We start from the raw sequence: 27,141 nt of genomic DNA on the forward strand, positions 1-27,141 counted from the left end.
GAAGAAAGAGGGAAGGGAAGACAGACACTTTTAGACCATTTATAGCAAATACAATAAAAGAAAAGTTCTCTCCCCCTGCGCCCTCCTCTGGGTCTAAGTTTGTGACAGGAGGTGCAGGTGTGGCTATGAGAGATGGTCTGGGGAAGCCCATCCCTTCTGAGCAGGCAGCTGCTGAGCGGTAGATCATCATCACCAGTGGAGCTATCAATCCTGGGAGAACAGACACAGGCTTGCTGTTTTCTTCCCTCTGGGACAAGGAGACTAGGAGTTTGGGCTGCCTGACAGTAAGGCAAAAAAACCAAATTGTCACAGAGAGGAGAAGATGAAACACAGAGGCTGGGCCTAAATCAAACCTAGCCACCCACTGCTGCTCCCCAGCGCAGCTCCAGTCCATGGAGCTTTGCTTGTGTGAGAGGCTAGAGCTTTGCACGGAGGTCATTGGCAATCAGAAGTAAGGTGGGCAACAATGAAATGGGTAAAACTGCTCAAGATACAGCAGCAGCAGCATGAGGCAGGCACAAATGAGGCTACCTGCCCTGACACTGTCACCACAAGGACTTGTGGGGAGGGTGGTGACGCATGCTCCCTCCTCCTTTCTCCCCATACCCACACATTCAAACTCACAAGTTCTTAATGACAAAAGGAAAAAGAGAAAAGAGAAAGAAGAAAAAAGTTAGAAGGATCAAAGCCAAGCCCTAGTCTGAATTAAGTCTCTAGGCCTGCGGAACCACTTGGGTAAGGGGCCTCCTGACAGTGGCTCCACCAGCCTCCCTTGCAGGCAGCCCCAGGACTGGGTTTTTAACCAAGCCTATGTGCACCCTTCCAAAACCAGACCAATCGGTTCTTTCTTTCAAAAGCCAGATGCACATTCCTGGGTACATTTTACACGTGCCATGTGGTGGAGGGGTTTTGTTAGCAACACAAGTCTCTACTGTAAATGCTCTCCTAAAGTTGCATTATTGCTCTAAAATACGGAGACTTTTCTCTAAACAAGCACAACTTCTGGTTGCAATCCTTGCCCATACTCATGCTCCAGGTCCAGTCTTGCTCAATCAACCACTCTGAACACCAATATGTCTTGAAAGAAGTACTGACAAGTATGCTTAGCTTCAAAAATTTGCTCAGCAGTTCTGTAACTTCATGAAAAAACATGTATTATTAAACCCCAGGCACAAAAAAGGTAACTAGAAAGGAAATTAAAACACCCCTAGGAAATAAAACCAAGGTACACTTTGTCTACAACCCACATGTGAGGAAGGACCATTGACAACAGTGCCAAGATTGCACTTCAGTTGTTAGAGATTGGAGGTCAGGGCTGAATTTTCACTTGCTGCTTGCCCTGGTGTACTCATTCACACAGCAGAAGCACCAGTAAGCCGTTCACAAGGAGATTACTTTCACCAAGCCTGTGACAACAGCATAACTCAACCTATTTGCCTTCATGAGAATTAGATTAGAAACAGGTTCCATATGGATAGTTACACAGACCTGAATACTGGCCAACATATGCATAAAATAGCAACACCATTGCTTTGAATGCAGCACTCACTAGGCTTCTCCCCTGCCCCCTCTCCTCCCAAGTAGCAACAACAAGAAAACCCAGCAGTGTAGCATATTGAGCGCTTAATTATTTTTCTATCTCCAAGTACAACAGCAACTGGGGTGTGCTGACTTATCAGCATCTTCCAGGGACTGAATTCTTTTCACAGCCAGCAGTAATTCTCCATACAGAGAATTTCCAGAAATGGGTCTGAGAAGAAAGAGTTAATGAAAATGGACAACCACACTGCAGTTTAAACCCTTTGCCCTTTTCTACTTTTTATTAATATGCACAGGCTATGGTCCCTGCTCTGGATTAGCAGGGTTTAGGGTTTCAGCTTTTTACACCAAAGCTGGCTTTAGTTAGAGAACTGCAAAAGGGAGTCTAAAACTTTAAAACTTATATGAGATTTTTAGAAAGCTGCTCGTATAACTAAAAAATAAAAAATAAATCACTCCCAAGTCATATTTTCCATCCTGTTGCTCTCTAGCCGGAGTCCTTTACGTTAAATTTCAACCAAGAGTGAACTTCCACTGATGAGATGTAAACTCTTGTAAAAATAGGGGATTACACTCTGTTTGAAATCCTGACAGACCCTTAAGCAGAGCAAGCTAACCTGTGCTACCACAGTTCAGAAAGAAGCAAGCTGGAGTGATTTGTGGGGCTGTACAATCAATCCAAGGATCAGATGGGATTTCAGTTCTTTTACTTCTCCATATAAAGATAATATTTGTTAAAACTGCCATCCTGGGATACAACAAAAAGCTGACATCTGTCTGCAGGCTCCACTTTTATTCTTTTCTTCTCAAAACGTGCATGTGTCATGAATCAAGGTACTAGTGACTGCTATGGAACAAGCTGATTTTCCAAATTGCTGAATGAAATTCAAAACCCATTTTCAGTGGGTTACTTTAAGTAACTTTGAAACGAAAGGAAAAATGTTTTGTTTTAATAAGCTTTCCTCTTTCTCAGTTCCAAAAGGAAAAAAGAAAACAAAAATGCAGTGTTTTTCCTCCTGCATCGAACCGTCTCTCTCCCCACTATGAAATTACTGCTGTTTGCTGTTAGAAGTCAAACGTTTCTGCACCTTATTTGCCACATGAAAATTCCCTCGGAAGTTTTGTTGTTTTGTTTGTTCGGGTTTTTTTTTCACAGTAACATGACAGCATTTTTGCAATAATAACGCATATCCAACAGCCAAACATCCCGCTAAGTGTTTACTTCACGCTCTGCACCACTGAGATGCTTTTGATAAGGGGCAGATGAGAAACTTGACAGCAGCCAGGCTGCAGGACAGGAACAGGCGAGCAGTTCGCAGGAGCTGCTCAGGCGCCGAGCGGGAAACTCTTCTCGCTGTAAAGCTGCCGACTCTCACAATGGCAGGAGAGCCACTCCAGCGTGCCAAAAGGCAAAAGCTGCCTAATCTTGCTCTGTTTCAGCTGAATCGCTCAATAAAGTTTTAAGAGTAAGTGCAGGCAAGCCGAGCGAGGCCAAATTATTGACAGAAACACACTGTCCGCCATGGCAACAAGTGGGACTCTGTAGCAAAAATGTAAGCAAACAGCCCACTTGTGCAGCAGCATCTGCCAAAGGGGTTTACAGCCAAATACATGACAACTCTTACTGCTCTGCTCACGTTTTAGAAGTGGCTGGTTTTAGGGTCAAAAGGAACACTCCGTTTTTAAAAGTCTTGTAGAGAAACAAATACCAAAACTAAAGGGGGTTTATCCCCCCTCATCTTCACCTGCTTCCCAATGGTCGAAACCCACTGACTCCAGCATAGCTCATCCCACCTTTAGAGGATGTGAGAGGGGTTAAATAAGAAGAAAAACAAAAAGAAAGGGAAAAAAGTAATCAGGCCCCAAGAGCAACCTGCATAATCTTTTCTTTTTTCATGTATACCCTAGTCTGTCTTAACAAACCAGGAGCAAGAGACACGTGTTACAAACATCCAACCTGGAACAATCACATTAATCCAAGGGTCTTCCATCCACTCAGAAATACCTGATTCAGTCCTGCTATCCTGTTCAGAAGCAGCTTTTTATTACAAGAGCAGAGCACCAAAGAGCACCTAATTTAATCAACAAGCTTTTTCAAAAAACTAACACTGGACAGCATGACTGAATAAACACACTCTTAATTGCTCAGCTAATTTACGCAGAAAATAAAAATCAGGACAAACCAAAACCTAATGCAAAAATACATTAAACTTTCTTTCCCTATTTAACTTCTTTTTGCTTTCTAATTGTAGACCAAGGCAAAGTAGAAGGTTTTTTACTTTAAACTTTGTAAAGTCAGCAATGAAAAAAAAGTTCACATTTATTGATACACAACACTGAAAATCACTCTCTCGGCACACTCCAGAGTAAAACCCACTTAAACAAGACAATACCTGCCAAGTTAAATCAGTTTATATATTAAGTTTCAGAGCCATACTCTGCACACAACTTGCAGAGAGCATTGCTGTCTTATGAGCGATCTCCTGACACTCTGGCTCGGTAAGAGAAGAGACAAGGTACTTACAGCTCAGTCCAAGAGACCTTTGCTGTTGCTCCTTCCAAACTCTTCTCTTGACCAAAATTCTCTGGCTACCGGGATGTGGGCATTCCTCCCTCTCCTTTCCTCTCTCTCTCCCTCTCTTCCCTCCTCTCCCCATCTCCCTCCCTCACTCTCAGAGGCAGTGCTTCTCCCATTAGAGGAATTAAAAGTGGTTGGTGCCATGCTAAATTTAACAAGCTCATTAGTATTCTTCCTGTGTGCTTCCTAGTGAACTCTCCCCATTCAAGCAGCTCTCTCTAGCTGAGGGGTCAGGCAGCTAATCATTAAATCAAACTAATGTCACCCTATCACAATCGGCCTAAGAGAAGGAGGGTTTATTATTTCAGTTTATGCTAAATAAACGGTTTTACAAATGGTCTCCACGCAAGGTCAACAGCAGCTTCAATTACAAGACAAACTTAACAAGAGTTGCTATAAACCAAGTGCTCCATATTGACCTAAGCACAAGCTCGGCTCTGCATATTGCCACTAGCAGGATTGTACAGGAATGCATATTGTAAAATAAAGGAAAGGGTAATCTTTTCTTTGCCAGAATTTGTGACTGCACAGAGACTGCTCATTCACCTCTCCCCAACCAGCTTGCTGCTCAGCTCAATTCACCCCACACAAAGGCTGAAGACCAGACCTCAATGGACCGAGTGAAACATGTTCAAAACTAGGCTCTCTATTGTGACTGAATTTCTTAACATCTTTTCAAAAAGCGGAGAATGCCTTGAGGCTAAAGGAAGAAACAGGCTAATGGTGAATTGGGAATACTGAGCAAATTTCAGAGCCCTTTCCTCCTAGCTTTTGAGGTTGAAAGCAAGCTCTTTCCTTTCAAGTTTCAAAGTCCTTTTTCCTCCCGCAGTGTCACAGAAGGATTTGAAAAGAAGGTAATTGTGCTCACAGTCCCCCTGATCAGAGCTTACGTCCTATTTCTGGTATTTCGGAATACTTCTTGCAATAATGGTGCATATAGCTCAATCCCTTAACCATCCTGCACTCTGCAATTGCTCATTAAATGAACAATTGCTGGTATAAAATGCCTTTTATGTTCAAGGTCTGGATATAAGATAAGCATTCTAGTACTCTAAATTTGGTTTACTAAGGAAACTCTCCATCATTAAATTACAAAACTGAAGTCAGAATATCAGTCTTTCCCAGAAAAGTAGCATTTTAGGTTGCTGTGAGCCAGAAGGAAGGGGGGTGGGACTGGGGGGGGGGGGGGGGGGGGGGAGAAGAGTGAGAGAAAGGGAATGTAAAAAAGATTGACTACTTAGACTCTTAATAGAATAGATACCTAAGTAAGAAAGCAATTTCCCTCAGGTTTAAGAGGTCTAAGGTTCTGAGACTTTTGTTCCTTAAAATGATGCAACAGACCAATTGCCAGGCTCATTAGCACATGTTTATCTGCGCCTTCTCGCATATTCAGCTGAACACTACTGTCTGACCACCTTAAGAGCAAAGCAAGAGGAAATACATCTGTAGGATTGTGCCTGCCTTTAAAAACAGTGCTTGTTGTAACCAAAGTTTTGTTTTGGGTGGGTACAGCAGTTTAAATTGGGCACTCTTGATCCCAAGTTTGTTATTTTCCTGCATTTGGAGCAACTGCACATACAAAGTACACACTCTGGAAACACTAACACAGATATGAAGCACAATGCTCATAATCAGTTTTAAAAATAGACTCCAACTATACTAGAGGCTACAAAATCTATTAGATAACAAGTATAGTACTCACTTTATTTGCAATGTTTAAGCATACCTTATACAAGACCTCTGCACTTATAAATAGCATACGTTATCTGAGACACCACTGAAAATGTATAGCTTTATATTCCTGTTTGTAATGGATTTTCAGCTTAGTTATTTTCCTATTACTATATGCATAATATTTTTCAGGAACTGATTTGCAACCTTTGGAATATGAATATACAGCTCCTTTTTCTCCTTTTTTATTTGATTGGGATTTTGTTTGTTTTATCTTGAGAAACCTGTTATATTCTTCTGTTTATCATCTGAAATCCTTTTTCTGCCAGTGAAAGTTAAACAAGACAGAAAGTAGACCATATCCTAACAACACCTACATAATACTCCACCTTCCCATTATTTTCCACAAACAATACATACATTCATTTTTGCTGCATTTACAGCCCAACTTAATTCAGTCCTTGTTTTCGAAAGCAAAGAGGAAGCCAGAACACAGTACATCAACACAGTTTCTAAGCCTTTCAAACAGAGCCCAATCCTGCACTCTGTGTCAATGGAAGACATCCCACCAACCTGGCAGAGACAAGACTGGGCCTGCACAGAGGTCCCACTGCTCCAACCCTCTGTCAGTCATGTGCTGCTATCAGCAGAACACGGCTCACAGTCTTTTCCAGCTGGGCGCCTAACTTTTCTCAAGGACTGCAGAAGAACCTGCTAATAGTGTAAAGCATCTTAAAATTCAAGCAAACATTTTCAGACATCTAAATCAAAAGCCTTGTTCATATCGATGTCATTACTTCAACTGCTTGATTATCCAAACAAATTTACACATCCTTGGTGCCTCCTGACTGTCCCAATTAAAATTAAGTGCCTGAAGTTAAACATATATTTATGAAATTAAATAAAATAAAACCACCTTTAAACTTACGTACAGGCAAACACCTGCCAGACTTAACAAGGGGTCTGCAACTACAAACCCCAGCATCAAACCCATAGAGATTTTAAAAAATGTAATTTAAGCTAAAAAAAAAAATCCTAGTTAAGGAACACAATATGTAGCTACCTACACACAAAGGCACAGGGTGTTTTGTAAACCTCCTTGTCAGTCCCAGGGCTCTCACCCTCAGAAGACAGACAGAGGGTAGAAGGCAGGGCTGGGTTGCCTTGCACTTCATCTACATCTCACTGTTCATGTGGGAAATGAAAAAAAAAGAGCAACATTTGGGTATTTGCCTCCAGTTACTGACCTGACACTTGAGCCATCCCACTGACTTCAATGGCTTTGGATCACGCTTGCTGCAAACCAGATTCACATGGTACCCTGCTGGTAAGGTTTGCTCAGAGCTTCCCAGATGAACGGCCAGGCAGCTGATATGTGGAGCCAGAGCCCCTGCAGGGCTCAGCCCTAGCCCAGAGGGCTGTGAGTCCCAGGGAAGCTAATGGAAGCACTAATTCTCAGCAGCTCACAGGGTCAGACTCTAAAGAAGTGGGAGCCTCAACTTCTGAACAATCCGTCTCCTGGCCATTTCCACACAGGCTTTAAAATAACAAAAACAAACAATTTAAATCAAAACAGCTGAAAACCATTTTCTGCCTTCCCAAGTTCAGGGTTACGTGCTTGTCCCATGGCAGACAGTGGATTATTGCAGTGACACTTAACACCGCTGGCGTGCGCGGCCCCCACCACTCTGGTTTAGGTGTTACTGACGACACCGGCTGCCGAGGGAGAAACACTAAACCCTGCACCCAGGTACCAAGAAGGTGGCAAGCTTTTAAGTTTACCTATATGGAGCCTACGAGACCCAAATCCTACTTGCTTTACTTGCACCGTTAACCCAGGGATTCAGTAAAACTACTTGAGCAAGTAGACCACAAGGGATTCACGTGCAGTGTCAGAAATCTTATCGCTGGTCTTATCACTGGGCACAAATGGTCTGTGCCTGGAAAACTCCTTGGACATGTTTGTTAGAATGTGGACATGCTGTATCATTAGCTTGATGAGAAAGGGACTCTTAGGAGTAAAAGTCCTTTGTAGTTCCAGTGGACAAGAAAAAAAAAGAAAGCCCTAGTGCAGAAGTAGAAGATATTTGAAGGTAGAATTAATTGGCAGAATTAACATGTAGGATGCGATTTCTCCTTTTAAACTTGCAAACCTAGAAGGCAGGCAAAAACATCTCACTTTCTTGGTACAGTTAATTTTATGTTTTGATTTTGCCATTTGAGGATTGGGAAACTCTCAAAAGAAAAAAATTCTTGGGCAAAAACAATCTTACTTCTTTAGTTTTTCCTTTTAAAAAGTGTTCCACCTTATAAAATTCAGGAAAGACTGGAAGTTACCATGTGATAGACCCAACAAACTAAAATATTTGCACCAAGTCTTCTAAAATACAAGTTTTGCACTTTCAGATTATCTCTGGGATTACTGCTCCTCTCTGACATATAGCCTCTTCGAAGAGCCAGGGGTCCCAAATGTAACCTGGACTATGACTATGATGACTATGGATGGACACCGGGATCTGACTATTGGCAACTATTTCTCAGAAGGGAAAAGCTGCTCAGTGTTGCAAGACACTCAAAAGGATACTGATTTGAAAACATTATGAAGTTCCTTCCATTAGCCAGTTATTAGACTGTTAGTCACTGCTTACTTTGAGCAGCCTAATTAGTTACATCAAAGGCACTACAATAAAATTCCCAAGAGGGTCGGGGTGGGGGGGTGGGGGATTTATTTCTCAACCATCTAATAGCACATTTACGCCTATCGGAGGGTAACTCCCTCATTTCACTCAGGCACAGGGGGACATTCTGTGGTGCTGCCACTTTCTACCAAGGCAGCAACAACACCAAGCCTTAAAGTTGTTTTTCAAAGCTGTCTGTGGCTAAGGAAATTTAGTATCAGGCTATGTTCAGAAACTGCAAAAGAGTGTAAGAGAAGTTATAAACCCTTTGGTGCAGCATCTTCTTCTGTAAAATCTACAGGCCAGACACCTTAGCCTTGATAGGATTTTTAAAAGTAACTTAAATTAGCATTGCATAGAGTTGACATTTCTTCCCTTTTTCCTTCAGTGGGTTCAAACTGGTAAATGCAATGATTAACTAGTCGCCAAGAGGCTTGCAACAACACAGAGCCATGGTAACCATTCAGTTTAGATTGCAGATATCACCCATTTAATTGTGAAATTTATTTATTGCTGCATCCTTTTGCATAGCTGCAGTAAGAGTCAGTGTTTCCATTTCCATGTACTTCTGGCCTCTGAAGCACACCAGCTGTTTAAAAATATGTTATGGGTTACTCTGTCCTGACTTATAGTAGCTGCAATATCTGTTGTGAACAAGGACTGCAATCTCTGTTGTGAACAGGGACTTCATCAAGGACTCAGGGCAAACTCTGCCTTTTTTGTGCATATATTTACAGAGGTGCATGTACTTCTATATAGACCTATGTATACAGCCATGTGTGGTCACATGCACTCAAAAATTCAGCTCCACCTTATATTCCATAAAATCCAACTGTCTGAAGATGAGGCTCTGCGTGATGTGTGGATGTCTACACGTAAGTGTCCACACAGGCATGATGGATACACCTGAATACAGAAATGAGGCTTTTCACACTCCTCATTGGAAGGTTAAATAATTTAGCAGAAGAATGCTGCAAAACAAATGCAAGACTTACAGCAAAAGAAAGCAAAGAAAAAACAGACCCCAGAAAATTCTTGACACCTGTACATCAAACTATTTGATGCTTTGAACAATCTTCTGGGTGTTAGTGCTTAATTTAAACACTGCAGAGTTACTAATCCACAGATCCTGTCAAATGTTCCTTTTATCAATACTGCTCCCCAACCCAAGAATTTGGTATTCTGAGAACCCCAAACTTGACACCATGTGCTTACCTATCCAGTATACGCAGTAAAGGTCAAAAGGTCCAAGGCTACCTTGCCTACCATGGAGGCACATCCTCACAAAAGAATAAAACCTCTCCTTAGGTCTTAAAGAAGTGCTTCACCTTCCCAAAAAACGACCTGTTTTTTCCCATCCACTAAAGATGATGCAGGAGCCCTGGCAAAACTGCACACTGCCATAACACCTCACATAGTCACTGTCTTCACATTCCAGTCATCAAAAACACTACTGCCAGCCACAAGCAAGCACCAGACTGGATCCAAATATGTGAGTGCGAGTGAGTACAGAGTGGTGGAGGGTGGAGAGCCTGGAAGGAAAGAAAGGAGCAGTTCTCCATACTATGATCTCCACTCCTCTCACTTGGAGAAGGAATATTCTTAAAAGCTTTGGAAACAAGACATGTGACAAATGGAATTGGAGAATTAAAATAACTGACTAGCTCACTAGTCCCTGAAGTCCCCTTCCCTGGATGATGGGCTTCTCCTCTTCCTCAGTGCCTCTCTCCTGCCTTCTTTTCCACTGCACACTTCAGGCCAGGCTTCCCAAAATCTGGCTGGGTGCACCAGCCCTGCCTGCTACATTCTAGAAGAGGCAAAAAAAGCCTGGGACACACCAGCTTTTTTCTAGCTTCTCAACACAAGCCTAAGGCACGAGGAACTGCACACCAGCAAGAGCATTTTCTGGATTAAAACAAGATAACACTTAATGTTTTCTGTTGTGTTCTAGGGCTGAGCAAAACTGGTTTCAAGACTTCACTTTTTTGACTACTTCTGCATTTGTCTTTCTAACCTTAACACTGTATAACATATTTTAAGATATACTGCAATATTGCCACAAGTTTTTAATAATCCAACCACATGCAGGTACTAAAGAAGTGCCTATACCTGTCTTAAGCAATATTATGTATTTCCATTTATCATTATGCAACGGACACCTGAGATCACAAAGATAGCCAAGTAAGAAAAACACTCATATGTTCAGAAAGAAAATGTCAGAACAACTGTATTAAATCTGCACTCTCTCTTCCTACTACACTAGCCATGAACACTGAGAAAGAGCATTTTTACCTTGTTAATCATGTTTTGATGGCTTCATCCATGCGCAGTCTGGCTAAAGGAAATTTCAGTGTTTCCTTATTGGTTTTTTCCTTATTATTTTTGGCTACCTAGATTTTCAGACAACATTGATTTCATAAAAAATAAACTGCACTTCATACCCCAAAAAGTTAAACAAGCATGATTTGTATGGGAAGGAGGTTGGGGAAGGAAAAGAGACCCACCTGAAAAGTTCACTTGGTTATATACAAACAAGCAAAATTTTAAAAAATAAATAAATCACTGCACACTGCCTAGGACTATAATCACTTCTGTGTGCTGAGAAAAAATGCAAAACTGTAGCCAAAAAAGACAGCTCCTTTCCAGTACAGAAAGTATTCCAACAAAAAGAAAGAATTACCTTTTTTTACTGATAGAAACCTTTTTTTAAAAACAGTGTAGGACTGCTTCTTAAATGTAGCACTAAGAATTCAAACCATTTCAATCGCATCACACACTTTTTCCTGGCAGAATCAAAACTAAAAATCATTTTCCTCCAATTCTGTTAATAGGTTTTGTGTGATAAAAAGGTGTAGCACTATTGGATTGAACAAAAGTGAGTCAAAAAGAAACAAAATAATGTCAGAAAATATGCTTCCTTTTGAAAAAAACAAAGAAAAAGAAACATAACATATTTTAATGGAAAATGCAACCTCTGCAAGCATTTCACATGCAACTGTCATGAGGGACTGAACCTCCAAATTCTTGCAACAGTAAAATTCAGATTCGATTTATGTACAGAACCCAGTTAGATTCTAAGGCAGAATATATTAATCAGTAAGCACACAGCTGCCCTACAGTTCACCCTGTATATTAAATGTTCCAATTCTGCAAAACAGTGTGCCTCTCATTTCTGTTATGTAAAAGGCTTGTCCACAACTTGCAAAACTTGTCCACAGATACATAACTACTGACTAATATTTATTTAGCGCACCCCTCTGCAGGGGGAAGGAAAAAAGACTAAAATCAGAAAAATCCAAACAAATTAACCTATGAATACTGAATTTATAATGCCTATCCCACCCAACCCTCCTGCCTATTACATCATTAGCAGAGAAATCTCACCCAAAACACACTGCTTCCCCCTCTTCATATCTAAACTATCTTAAGTTCTGAATGATGGCTTTTGATAAGCTTCATGAAAAACTGAGTAATAGCAGTGGACTTTATTTACAAATGTCCTCCACAGACTGCTAACTATTTCAAGAAGCTGTTTTCCGAAGCGGCCATGTTCTTTCTTCCACAGTGCAGACAGAAGATCCATCTTGCCAGCACCAACCAGAATTCACTTTTTGCCTTTATAAAGAAGCCACAGCTCTTTGGAACTATAATACATATCTCTTTCACATCATACTGCCAAATCTTTCACATTGAGAATAATGCTTCTAGGTTAACCTCACTGTTTGGACCAGTTTTACCACAAGTCTTGTAAAGGTGAAAAGTAACAGAAAATAGCCTGTAGCCTAAATACCTCAAGGTACTTCTACAGTTATCCGTAACTATGTTGTCAACCATACCACAACCACTTGTTGTATTTATATATCCCCCTTGCAAAGGACATGAGATTTAACACATTTGTCCTATAAAATTCAATTAGTCTTTTTTAGACATACCAAAATTGTAACATCAAAACCAGCTGGCTGTAAAGAAATTCCCTTTAGAAAATGGTGTTCTTTTCAGGGCAAAAAGACTAGTAGTTCACAGCCTTCTTGCAGTAGAATTACATGTTGGGCTTGCTTGTTGCCATTTCTTTCTAAAGACTAGGAAAAAATCCTTTACAGAGCAGTAAGGTTACCACTGTCAGCTATGCTGAACTTACATAGTTCCCTCTCTTTTGGGTCTTATCTTCAAAAATCACGGAAACAAAGATGTAAACTTGGACATTAAAGAGTGTTAACATCAAAGTACATGCACTACTTTTGATATTAACCAAAGCCTTGCACCAGCAATCTAACTGGCACAAATCAGGGGTGTCTATGCAATTTCAGAAACATCTGAAATGAGTTCTCCACCATGGCCTGCATTTGCTCACCAAATTTCAAAGCACACCATTGCTGAATCTTCTCACAACTAGCTGCCTAGCAAGCAGCTAAGATCAGCTAAGCTCCATCCAGAGCAATTTAGTCTCTCACACAGGGAAAAATCATATCCTGCATTGCATTGCTGCCCCTTGGTTTACATAAAAAATATTGTATACAATTTCAGAGACTTTATTTTGAGCTGTTTGGCCTTTTTTCACCCTTGTCCCACCACAACACAACAGCACAACTAAAAAACCCTTTTAAGTGAGCCTGAGGCAATTCAAAAGAAGGTGAAACTTGCCATTTTCCTAGGAATTTAAGGGAAATCAAGGTCTCAAAGACATTCTCTGAGAGGGAACTTGTTGAAGCCTCAAATTAAGTGGAAAATATGCAAGAGCATAAAGAAATTATGTACACAGATGTCAATAATATACTTGTATAATAGATCCCATATACCCCTTCTTATGTCTGAATCTGCATATCCCAATAGGGCTACAATTCTCTCTTAAAAAAGAATATTTATTTTCTCCTAACCTTCACTATTTCCCATGAAACCCTGGGTTTTATCAGCATTTACACACACTCTACCTTGCTCTACAAGACATTTCCAGTGCCATCTTCCATCATTTGGATTCAGATTTGTCTGATGCTGAATTTAAAAGTATGACCCCACAAAAGACTAGCTAACACACTCAAGCTAACAGGACTCCTGTAGAAAAGGCAGTACAAAACATGTGTGTAGATGGCTGGACAACACTTCCATTTTTCCTTTCCTTTTCTTTTGTTTCCTTTCCACCAGCTTAGTTCATACTGAAGTCTACATAAGACTCTCAGAACATGTTATCTCATAAAATGCCATACATCTGCAGCCAAGGCAATGCATTACAGCTTCAACTAGTGTAGTTTATGCACCTGAAGTTATCAGGATAAACCTCAGGGTAAACAGGGAAAAGAAAAAAAACCAAAAAAAAAAAAACACCAAAAAAAAAAAACCAAAAAAAAAAACCAAAAAAAAAGAGAGAGAGGAAATTAAGTCTGGCTTTCCAGAATTTTTTGTATGTACACTGTTATGCAGCAGTAAAACACTGTAGTACATAGCTGTATTCAGAGGGACTGCTCTCCTCCCATGCTACATCCTTCTTCTGCCTCATTTCCAAAGGAAACAAGTGCTTTTTAGACACCAGAGAACCAAGAAATAAAACCATGCCCTGGAGGAAATTCCCCGGAAGGTTCATTCCTACTCCATGCAGCTTTGTGTTTTGAACAGGGATGCTGATTAGAGATGTGACTCTTGACCAAGTTTCCAGGATAAATCTTACAACTTACAGCACCAGAATGCAACAGATTTGCATGTGGTTCTGTGAACTACATAAGTATCTATACAATTAAGATGGCCATAGTGCTTGCAAGCAAGAAATTATTCTTCTGAGGACCAGGGAGTTTTTCTTTCACAGTCCCCCTCAACCACTATGGAAGAGAAAACACAGGAATGCTTTCATATACCAAATGGGCTTGCCCACCACTCACAAAACTATGAAGGTGGAAACTGACTGTAGAGTCTGTTTTACCAGACAGACCACAAAATCTATCACAAACTGTAAACTGGGAAATCTATAAATGAAGCCTTAATGAAGGTTACTAATTAAAAGTCTGGTCCAGGAGTGATCATAGTCATAGAGTAGGAGCATGGTTGTAGGAATGTCTCACTTGTACATGAGAAGCTGGATCTACTGGCAAAAGGGCCTTCTCCACAACAAGGCAAGACCACCATTCACTTTAGTGGAAGCAGGAAACAATGTCAGGAGCAGGCCCAAACAAATCTGGGAACAAATTGCACCTTGCATCAATTAAATACCTGTGGCACAGCAAGTTGTCTCATTCCTGGGTCAGTAATTAAAATTTTCATGGAACGTGAGCAGGTTTCTAAATAATTAGGCAACAGAAGAGAGCGTCAACAATATGGCTGAACAGGGAGGGGAGGAGAAAAAAATCAACCAGCACTACTTAATCACCTGGGTCTCTTACTCATATCCCCCCTGGATCTCTTACTCATCTGAGAAGCACCAGTCAAGAAAGCCCTTCACATCATTGCAACTCTCTACTCAGCAGTAGGTCATTAATTTATAGTCCCCTCTTCCCAAACTGTAACATTTCACTTGTAAGGACTTAAGAGTAGGCATGCATTTTTGCCACAAGTGTAAAACCAAACTTTCACATACTGTTTGTGAAGCATTACACATTTATGCACACACAGCACTATTTAAACATAAAAAATACATCAAGAAAGAGGACAATTTGAACGTAACATCAAGCCTGCAGGAGAAAGACCTGCAAAAATTAAGGCTATGGCCTCACACATGTAACTACTTTCTGCTTCAAGGTCCGTACAAAGTTAACATCCCATTTTTGTTCTGCAGGACCCCAGCTCCATCCTGTGCACAGAGTGGACAGCATGTGTTTAAGCAGCAGCTTGTCACTACCTGAATCTTCTCTCCAGAATTGAATGTATGGCTCCCCTGCTCTATGTGCTGTGCTTCACTGAAGCCCTGCACTCCAGATAGAATTATTCATTTCCTCCTGGGCTTTCTCTGGCACTCATCACAATAATATCTGGGTACTTCATGAATATTAACAAAATGTATTTTACAACAGTTTTGTGAGGTGAAGAGCTAGTATTATCAACTACATATAGAGACTGCATATTTAGCACCCCTAGTTGTAGATGCCCTGTTTAAAGAGCCTGAGAACCCAGGTTTTCCAAGTATTTAGCATCAGATCTATTTCATACACTTTGTGTTTTCAAGAGCTATCAATGCACAGCATGCAAGAGCACTCACATTTTTTTAAATGAGCTGCAAGTCACATAGCAAGAAAAGAAGAAACACACCATATATTGGTGGCGTTGACTTGCCCCAAGCAGAGTTCAAGGTGTGCTGTAATTATTGACACCACAGCAGTTCCTGTTTATTTGCACTTTTGCATTTAATGTATTAAAAAACATGGCATCTGTGAGTGAAGATTTTCTCATTTCCGAGGCATTTATGAAAAAAAGTCTCCCCTGAGCATGCATTTTATTATCTAAAAGGTGATTTCATCGGTCTGTATCATCTCCTTCCATGGTAGGAGAGAGATACTTTGTCTTCTATTTGGATCTGTATTTTAATGAAAAAACAGAAATTTAGATCACTCCTAAGAGACCTCTACCTCACTCTCAACACAACAAAAATTAGCCAATGGGGTGACAGACTTAAGAGCAGAATGAAGGGGAGAAAGATCAATACTACAGTCACATGTCCTGTCTCTTTAGGCCACCACGCTAGGAAGGAATGTATGCATGTGATCATATAATTAAAGACTGCATTATAATGCACAGGCACTGAGAATGTTGACTGACTGTGACACAAATAATAGCCCTTGAATTTAATAACTTGCATGCGGCTTCATAAAATATAAAAAAGCAACAGAGAAAAACCATAGATCCAAGGTCTACTTACATGCTTTGCAGGAGGACGTAAGATAATAACCTGAGAAGTAATTATCCCTACAACTTTTAATAGTTGCAATTATGTCTATGAAAGCTGAGAAATGTCAGTTCATACAATCAGAGCAATACAGTAGGATCCATGTCACCTAACTCTGATGTAATCTATTTGCCTGGGCTCCTTCCATCACCAGCTAGAAAAGACACCTCCAGATGTTGATTCAGCCTATCTCAAAGTGGAAGGACTCATTCTGACACACACATCACTGACTACAGGTCACCCAGAAGATTAATGCCAGTTAGATACCTCTCTTTCAGAAAGATAAAGGTAGGCAAGGTGAACCCACTTCCCAACTTCTAGAACTAAAGGGAATGCAAAGTGTTTTTTCATAATTTTCTCTAGAAGGTAATGCTTTGCCATCCAGCAATAATATTATATGCATCCCATCTTCAATTTACTTCTACAATTGTTTGGTCTGATTTCATCTTTCAATAACATGAGGAACCAAACTGAAGCTAATTTCCTTCTCCATTTTCATAGAGCAACCAAATATTAGAGGGAATTTGAATATCAGTAAATATTTATCACTCAAATGATCCATCTAATCTTTAATGGGAAAAAAGTTAAATCCCAGTGATAATGCAGTTGCTGTATCAGACCAGATCTCCTTCTCAGTGGCTAGATAAGGAAGCCAGGCCAAACTACTGAAACTGCAGCAGCAACACTCAATCAGTAACCAAACAATACCACTCCTACAATATTCCTTCCCATCTTGATTTCTTATTTTAATAAAATATATAGTCTACCATTTGTAATAGAGGGGCTATCAGCTGCAAGCACAAAGGTGAGTTAACACAGCCAAATCAATACAGCTACATTTTTTCCAGAGCCTAAGGACCACTTAACACTTTCAGCTTTATAACCAGTAAAACCATGATAAGTATTTTATAAGACTGGTAAATGGCCCCATTGCTAAAAACATTACCTGAGTCTGCTATCTCACTTTAGACATATTTCACTGTAGACATCTACGTGCTGGAGATGCAAAGGTACTGAGTGCTCACAAGACCATTTACATCACTGAATCAATCATTAGGAAACTTTCAGAGTCTCCTCAGATTGGCATCTGAAAGCCAAGGCCTAAAACAGTATGGACTGTAGCATCACTAAGCAAATGAAGTCATGATTTACTGACTTACACTGTCTCTAGCAACTGAATTTTAAAACCCTATGTGTCCTAGTGACAATCTGTGACTCCACAGAAGACTGGAGATGCAAGAGAGCAAAATCTCCATGAGTGTTGTGCATCCAGTTACTTCTCTCCTTCTCCATCTGTCTGCATTTATCTGTTTTGACTGTTCGGGTTATACTCTCCACAGCAGGAACTATTATCAGATGTATAACCACAATTGAGCAAAGTGATGCCTCTCAGACTGGGTCCCCATTCAAGGGCACCATAAAAATATCTTTCAGGCTGCAAAATTTGAGTCTCTGAGGTCTACTGGAAAGCCTGTATTTGTGTGTGTTACCTGCCTTGCATACAGTTACCTTTGCAGAAAATGTCATGCTGTCCATTAAGTGCAAACAGGTGAGCTCTCAGCCATGGTTGAGTCTCATAAAGAAAAAGCAAGAAATTCTCCCTTTGTTTTAATTTTTAATTTACATCACTAACGCCCTAACAAAGTAATCTCTTGAATGAAACACTCAGAATATTCCCCCGTCCCTTCCCATTTTTATTTGAATGTGCTTTCCCTCACTGCTGCAGAGGTAGTTTGACTGGACAGAAAAAGGTTGCAAAATTTAAGAGTTTCCCTCTGCCTCCATCACTGTTACCTCCAATAATAATTGGGAAACATCATTTGAGTCAGGGGTTTGGTTGGTACCAATGGTCTCCTGATCACATGGAGAAGGACAGGCACGTGTACTCTATCTTGCTAAGAACACCTTTTTTTAAAATCCAAGATCCAGTGAAGATTGATGAACTGTAGAGTACAATTAATTGTCCTTGTTCCCAGATGAGTTATTAAAGCTGTGGAATAATTAAATCACATCCTGTGTCTCTTCTTACACAGTCAGGACAATCTCCATGTCAGAGAAACATAGTTAGAAATAAAAAGCAGGAAAAAACCTCTACATTTCTTTACTTGCCGAGCTTTATTTAAGATGGCTTTAAAACATCCCCCTCCTCGGGGACAAAAATAATGGAAGAACTGTTAACTGAGGTAAGTGTGGGTTTTTGTAAAAGAGGCAAAGGGTAACCTTAGTAATAAATAAAAAATTTTCAAGCATTTGTGCATCTCATCTTTTGAATTTTAACTTGCTCTGGCAAAATGTCGTTTCAGAACTTGGGGGAGACTGTATTTACCATTGAGGGATAGTAAGTTTTAAAATACTGTTGCCATCTCTTAACAGCTAACAAATCCAGAGAGAAAATCAACCACAGAACAAAATTGGGACAAGGGAATTGTTAACAAAAAAAATACTTCTCCCTTCAGCTCTACAAAGAGATCACAGAACAGTTCTTTACTCAAACCAGATTTTAGATGCTTCCTTCCGTGCACAGTACATATGGCTTGCATCTAGTTTTTCTTTAAAAGAGAGTTACATTTCTTCCTGTTAGTAAACATATCAAGGCTTCTATGAGAACTAACAACTACAAAATTTTTCCTGCTTTTCATGTAGGCTGAACATGGGTATTTTAAATAGGCATTCATTTCTCTGGCCATATGCATAAACAGAATGCCTTAGTAAGGGCTAACAGATAAAAATGCAGCTTTACATAAACCTGTGAAAATGCATTTATTTTTACACACCAGCATTTAAGGAACTCTGTTTCTAGCACAAAAGTAACTTGACAAAGACTGAATGTAACTTGAGAAGAATACCTGTATTACCTTTTCCCTTCCAAGCTTACTTCCCTAACTTTCTCCTTATTCCATTTTTTTCGTTTATTCACCACTTCTTGCATGCCCATTTTTCCTTATCAGGAAGTCACTGGTGAGTAAAATATAATTGCTCACATACAAGCAAATAATTCCTTTCCACTGCCCTACCAGCCCTTCCTCTGCCCATTCCTGAAGGCTCAGAAAGACAAGTTGGTAACAATTTTAAGCAATGCTAACAAATGAAATATAGGTTTTCATGCTTTACACTTACAAAACCATAGAGTCATAGCACAGCACTGTCCACCCACTCCAACAACTTGCTCAGGAGTATTTAATTTCCTTCCCATCCTCCTCAGCTTGGTTTCAAATATAGTAGTGAATTTGACTGCACATGTGAGCCACTATACAAAAGTCCAGATTACCAGTAATGCTATTTGTGCATTTTGCACACAGAGGATGAAGCAGGGAAAAAAAAAATAAAAAAAAAAACCACACAAGAAATCTGCATAGAGAAATGTGTAGAAACTGATTCAGCAGTCACATCTTGCTAATATTAAGGATAAATCCAGCTGGCAGAAATACAATAATGAATGAAGGCATAACAGAGACATAGAAAGATAACATGATCTTGGGACAGCTTGTGCAAATATAGACAAAAAAATGCTCTCTGCTGAATGAAAACAGCACGCTTGGGGTAGAGAGACACAAGGATGAAATCCTGGCTATTCACACAGAATACTCAGATCTGTACATGGCACTGGCATTCACCAGCAGAGCAAGCCTGCGGTGGAAGACAAGAAGGGTGCTGGGGAAGACAACTCTGTCAAGGAGCTGATGTTCAAACACGCTACAAATGAATTCCAAAAGCTATGCCCACATAAGAAAACTAGGCCACAATGATGGCATCTTGGTGACAAGTACATTCGGCACAACAAGCTTGGAAACAGCCAAAAAAACAACTACAAGCCAGTTATTTTGAACAAAAAAGTCTGATGTATCCACTCAAATCTGCCTGGCTAGTTATTTGATACTAATTGGGCTCTGCTGACAGCATGGCAAGAAAAGGCTGTACTGTGGGGCTAGAGACAGCAGTCATTTATCTAGTCTTTATGTAGACCTTCGTTATCACAGCTTCACATCAATACTGCACTGTCCTCTGAAAACTTCCCACTCTACTATTTCTACAGTTGCTACTATACCAATCACAATTACTTTCTCTGAAGCATCCAATTTTCCCAGCAAAAGGCACGTACTAAATAATGACAACCCTGAAGCTCTCTCATTAACAACCTTTTCCATCTGTCCATTCATCCATCCAAAATAAGTGCATGCAGCACATCATTGTTCCATGCCCATTGCCCATACCTCCTCCTCCCATGGCTAAGCCTCCTAGATATCACTGCACACAAAAAACATAACAACAGCATCCTTGTTTTCATGGGTACCATACATCTCCTGGCTGAACTACAAACCAAACTATGTTTCTTCCCCCCCAGAACAGATACAAATAAACCAGGCTTGCACACAACTGTATACCACAGATGTTATCATCACTGGTACTGTACTTCCAGCCTTTAAGATAGAGGTCTTGTTCATCCATAGTAACCGTATTTCTTTCAAAATAGATGACCACCAGCACATCTGTGATGATGAATAAAGCAATGGTCCACACACCATTTTGAAGGGCCTTGGCTGAACAGCTTGTGCTTTTCTTGAACTCATTTTTGGAAACATCTGACCTCAAGGTCATCAGCTTCTGCTGATGCGGAGTGCAAGCAGTCCGGTGTCAGCATACACTGGAATGTCTCACTGCAGGAAACACTATGAGAGAAGAACTGCCCAAACCAGACGAAGAAGAATGGTTACAGCATCCCATCAAAATAAAAAGCACAACCATCCAATAACAAGAAGCAGATCTGTGTAGTTTCTAGGCTGCTGGCCTTCATTAGCTCTCAGGATTGAAACCACATCATTATTATAAAGTCTTCTTAGAAGCTGTAACTTAGATGGCAAGAGAGGAGAGAAGAGGGGTTCAACTTAAAGCCCCTGACAGCTATCCCTCATTAGCAGAGATGAACATTTCTGAGAATCAAAAAGACAAAATTTGAGGCTAAAGAAGAGCGAGTTTGGTGCCATAGTATCCATAAGGACATCTCTTTGAAGTGTTCCTTCTTTGAAGTATGAGTAGTAACTGCAAAAATGTGAAATTGTTGTGAATCAAACTAAGTAAGAAAAAAAAAAGCCAAAATACTTCTAACATTCCTGAAGCATGCCAATAAGCACAGAACCACAGCTAGGATGGAATAAGTCTATGCCCAGTCATGATACTGCACTACCTGGACCAATGTGAGAAGAAGATTTAGAGAGGAAGAGTTTTAACAGGTACTGCCTTATGAACAACTTCTTTTTACCTCCTCTTCTTTCTCCTTTATGTCCCTTCACTTCCCATCATGAAAAGAAATGAAAGCAAACCAGCAAACTAGAGAATATGATTTTGGTCTGTCATGTCAGCTGCCAGGATCAGGCTTCCAGAACAACAAATCACCTGGTTATGGATACTGGAAGTTCACATAAAATTAACGCTCACTTTAATAGTGAGGGTAAGAAGTCCATCCTTTCTCCAGCAGCATTTCAGCAGTGAGGATGCCTCACCTACAGCACCATTTCCTGTAAGACCTCTAGAAAGGTATTTCCCCATAAGACAGTGACAGTCAGCAACACAAATGCCTCTGGAGGACAGTAGCATCATCAGCCAGTCCCCAGAGCCTCAGGTTTGGAGTCGTGCACACCAGAACAGAGAGGATGCACTACCAGTGGCAGAGCTGGAATCACATACAGCAACTGCAGTTTGGTTTTTTTACCGAGAAAGCAAAAGAAACCTTGGTCCAAATGTCATGTTTTTAGGACCAGTATTTACTCTCTGTGACCTTGTGTGTTTCTCTGACACATACTAGCCTGACATACTGGGTCAATATTAGTTCAGAACAGTCTACATTTTATGCCAACTGCTCTTGCATCAATTTTTATCAAGTCAGATGGAGCTGTTGTATCCAAAATCCAAATGTTTTGTTTTATACCTTTCCTGTACAAATTGTTAAAGGCTTTGCACTGTTAAGCATCTGGCAAAAGTTGATTATGCACCATTAAATCTCTTCTTGCACAAGAATGTAAGTGGGTTCAGGGCAGCTATTAACATATGCCAAGGTAAAACAGCATCATCCAGTGAGATCTCCATTTGAAAGAACATCTTAAAAATTGAAAAGCAAGAAGAAAACACATTTTTATCTGTTCAATATTATACCTCCTTGTTTAACATCTGTGCTGCTATTCTTCCACTTACAGAACTTCCCCACCTTCCTGGGTGAAGACAAAATGTGCATCCCGATCCTTTAAAAGAGGAAGATTTCAGGAAGTCTTGTACCTGACAACAGTACACAGCATCTAGCTGAGGTCAAACACCGTATGCTTGTTTTACATAGGCCAAAGACTTGCCTCAGAGTATTAAAAAACCCACAAAACTACTCACATACCCAGAAATCATTCATGTCAAACGAAAATACAGCAGGGTGTCTCACACTTCTTATAAGGTTGTGCAGAACTTCATCATTAGATTGTCTTAGACTCTAACATTCTTATTATTTTCATACAATATCACGACAGCAACTACAGAAAGAATATCTACATGCATCTTCCATCAGTGATTAATGCATTTTAGCATCTTCAAGCAAGCAAGAAGCCATCATTATGTGACCAGTAGGCAGAGCAGCAGAAAGGACACAGATGGGCCATCAGCAGTGCACTGGTTTTTCCTGGAAATAATTTGGTATGGACTAACAAAATATTTATGGATATGTCCATTTAAATACAGATGACTAGTCACACTCCAGCTGCCACATACACACAGGTACTGCTTTCTCCACACCATTAATGGCTCACAGAGGACAGTGAACAATCTCGCATCTTTTACAGACTTCAGCATAGAGAAATCACTAGCATCTGTATTATAATGTTATGGGTACAGATAGGCAGCACACAGAATGCACACTATAAATATGATTCTGTCAATGCAAGTTAATGAAATGTTATGAAATTTTAAGTTAGAGGATTTCCGTGGACTCCACAAAAGTCACGACTTCAGCTTCTCTGCCTCCCAAAGATATGCTAACAAGCCCAAGTAGCCAAGTATCAAAGCCTCCATACCAACTAACAGTATTGCACATATGCCTTTATTTCTCATTTTTCATCAAAAAACAAAGCCTTTTCTTCCCCACACTTGACTCATCTAGGCTGCAGAGGGTAGCTGAGGGAAGAACTTGAAATTTAAAAATAAAAGAAATAGGTTTATTTCTTGAATTATTTATTTATTGAATTTATGACTGGTCTAAGAATGTTGAAAGAGAAAGAAGCGTTCTGCCTCTGAAAGTACTCCAACAACTACAGTGTGACCTCTCCAAAAACACTCCAATTTCAGTTTGGAGACACTGTCTCTCTGCTTTGTTTTCTATGTCAGTGTAAGGGCTGACCTTTTGCTGCAGAGTTGTATCCTTCCTAAGAATGTGAGAACACAGAAATGACAGACAACTTTCCCTTGCAGCTTTGTGCCTCAGAAAAACATTCGCTCATGTACAGCTTAATTAATTATACTGTGTTTATCATCATGTTCAAGGAATCTGGTAGTAACACTTTATGAACGATGACACATTCGTTCTGTATCATTTCTTTTTATAAACCACATGGACCCAGTCACTGCTGCCAGTCCAGCACTGGCACGACCAGCCGTGTCCAGGAGTGTACAATTCCACACACATCCCTGATTTTAGCTTCCATACACAGCTCTTTGCTGTGCTTCTCACCACTGCTGTACCTGCAGACAATGCCTGCTGAAGTGACACATGATTAAAATCAACTGTTCAACAGGTCATACTCCTACTGAGACTATTTCCAACAGCTTGCCTGCTGACTTCGTCCAAACCAGCCTCCAAGATAGTAATGGAACAAGAGAGAAAAGCCACTCCGCACCTGGATGTGGTCTTAAAACACTTATGTTATTCCAGGGATATTTCTATTAGCTTTTCCAAACTCTTAAGGAAAGGACACTTTTGGGAAAAGAATCAACTATTTCCCCGTCAGCTTCATCTGGAGAATAGCGATCTGTTAGTGCATCAGAATAAATTACAACAAGAACAGAACAGCAGGCAGAGTACAGGTGAGGAAAATTACAATTACAAAATAGTCTTTCATTGTACCTTAAGCACATTCTGCACGTGCCAAACTTCACAGCATCTTTACCACATGTCAGAGTGCAGCCCTTTCACAGTCATGAGAGCAGTACCTCAGAACTGCTGACCAGTACTCACAGGACTAATCAAAGTCTAACAAACCTTGGCAGAACTTCATTTCAGAAATGCACATATCTCAATATTAACATCTGTCACTGAAGTAAATGTTTATAAAAAAGAGAAAACATTCTATTTGGGCACACATACTGCAACTAAATGAACACAAGACACCAACACATACTGTTTGCTTACTGAAAACCTTGCAATAAAAAAAAATCTGTATCACATTCACTTCTAAACCAAGTCTGAAGCCACACAAATGCCTACAGCTTGTAAACATCACCATCATGTGCCTCTGAAGAACTACAGTGCCAGTATCTATAACCATTTATGTGGTGTGATTCACAGATTTTTCTGTGTTTTGTGTACCTTGGCATATCTTGAGGGCATGCTCGGTCTAGTGGGGTGCCTGTTTTTCATTAAATGGGAAGACTTAAAAAAAAATAAATACAGCTTTTCATCTGAGCCCTGAGGCATCCATTCATCACCTTACCTTGTCCCAAACAATTTTTGAATTTTGAAACATATAATGAAGGAGTGCTCATTTTGCCAACTGCATAAAGGATTCAGGGATGTTGCATGGACAGAAGGAAAATCTGATATACGCACTTACACTTTTTTTAATGTACCAGCAACCTTGCCCATTTCAGTTTCTCCATCCTGCACAGTGGCTGGAATCACTTCATTGATTCAATGCTCAAGATCCTCACTGGAAACCAAAATATCATTACAAAGATAGCAGAAAAAAGGACTCTTTGATAGATCTCTAACCCACCTGAAGAACATTAGAATTTCCATTTCCATAAATAAGGTGAAGCTCTAGAAAGCTCTAAGAACACAGAAAGTAGTAAATTCTGCTCCAGTTATATCAAGCAGTGAATAAAGCATCAGCCAGAGGCAAATACTGCCGAAACCAAGTAAGGTTATGCTCCCAAAGCAGTAATCCAAGATAAGCATATCAGGCTGAAAGATGTAAGGAAAATTGTGCAGTACAACTCCATGAGAAAGAGAGAAATGGGGAGGGATGTAGTGTGGACAAGGAAGGAGGAAAAGCAGACATTGGCCTCTGAAGTGCAAGCCAGTGTTAAATGAGGCAAACTGAAGAAATGGAAAGGGAAATAAGAGGGAGTGGGAAAATTGCAATGAGCACGTAAGAGCATAAGAAAAAAACTTAACAGCAAACAAGAGGTGGAAACAGGAACCTTGAAAAGAGAAATACTTGGCTAGGAGATCAGAAGATGACTGAGAAAACTGAGGAAGAGAACTGAAGAGGGGATGAAGGAAGGAGAAGAAATAGAAAAGGCCAGTCTTGCCACAGCATATACAAACAGAAAGTATTGAGAACCAGAAGTACCAGGCCTGAAGTACACTGTAAAACAGAAATCTCAAGAACTGCACTAAATAAAAGGCAGAAAGGGCAGCATATTATCTTCAGCACCCGATCCATGTTATGCCCCACAGTAAGTCAGGGTTCCAAATGCTGGCAAATTCAGCAACTCCTACATTGTTTTTCCCTGTTATCCCACTTACATAGTCACTTACATAGTCTTATCTCCCCTCCCTGCAGCAGGGCATTATCCCACACTAGTCACAGCTCCTGTCATCCTTTGCTGGGCAACTCCACTGGGAACTCTGCCACCAAAAAGCCAACACCAGTTGATTTATCCTGTTTTTGTAAATCCTGCTGTACTTCCATGTTTACCACTACATACTACACCACTCATCACTTGTAGACTTGGGATAATGAGAATCCTAGTGACGCTCAAAATACTTGCACACTGAGGTTTCCTGTCATGAGAGTCATCGGTTGGGGCCTGCCTGAAGACTGCCATAAAAAAATCCAGAGGAGAGGTTATTTTTGTTTCACGTTTGTTTGGCTTCCTTAAGATAAAAAAAAAATTTTACAGGCTGCTTTTTATGCGTGAAGTTGCTTCAGCAGAATGTCTGCATTTCAGCTCAAGCTGTGATCTCACCATCTCCTCCAACTTAAAAAAGTTATACAGACTATTTTTTTAGCTCTCAACATCCTAACCAAAACACGTGACATCACTCTTTCTATAGGTGTCAAAATGCTGTCTCTTTTCCACACAGTACTGAATTACTTCATTAATCAGTCAGAAAGAAACCATGAGTTTGGAAAGCAGGAAGTTTGAAGCAGGGCTAGAAGCTGAGGTTCAGTATGTTAAGTCAACAGTATGTTGGTTTGTCATTAAATTGCCTCCTCGCAGATATCTTGTATGGCTTACCTGGCTGGGAATTTTCTTACCTCAGTTCTGTTACTCTGTTTTGCTTCTGCTTCACCACATTGTAACTTTTTTTTTTTTTTTTTTTTTTTTTTGTAAGTTTATGTCTGTCTTCCCTCACCCACTTGCTCTTTCTCCTAGGTATTTCATCTAAACCTTATTTTTAGCTTTCTTTCAGCTGTTTTACCTCCATCCAGCTGTCATTTCCCTCATCTTATAAGGAGATCTTGTTACTTGATCCACCACCTTCTGCCATTCCGTTTAATTTTCCAACATCCCACTACCTAATCCCCGCAGTCCAGAATTGAGCCAAACCTCCAGCAGGAACTACATAGTGCAGACAAAAGAATACAAACCAAAGCAGGCAGCAAATGCAGCCCTGACCT

At 40.3% G+C, this 27,141-nt stretch overlaps 1 protein-coding gene across 3 annotated transcripts in view; it reads right to left on the bottom strand.

Moving 5' to 3' along the window:
- The window catches only part of GLI3 (GLI family zinc finger 3), a 207,629-nt gene that overhangs the window by 141,336 nt on the left and 39,152 nt on the right, over positions 1 to 27,141 (bottom strand). The gene's annotated exons all lie outside the window — the stretch shown is intronic.

This window comes from Heliangelus exortis, chromosome 2 (genome assembly GCF_036169615.1).
Source record: "Heliangelus exortis chromosome 2, bHelExo1.hap1, whole genome shotgun sequence".
Taxonomy (NCBI): Eukaryota; Metazoa; Chordata; class Aves; order Apodiformes; family Trochilidae; genus Heliangelus; species Heliangelus exortis.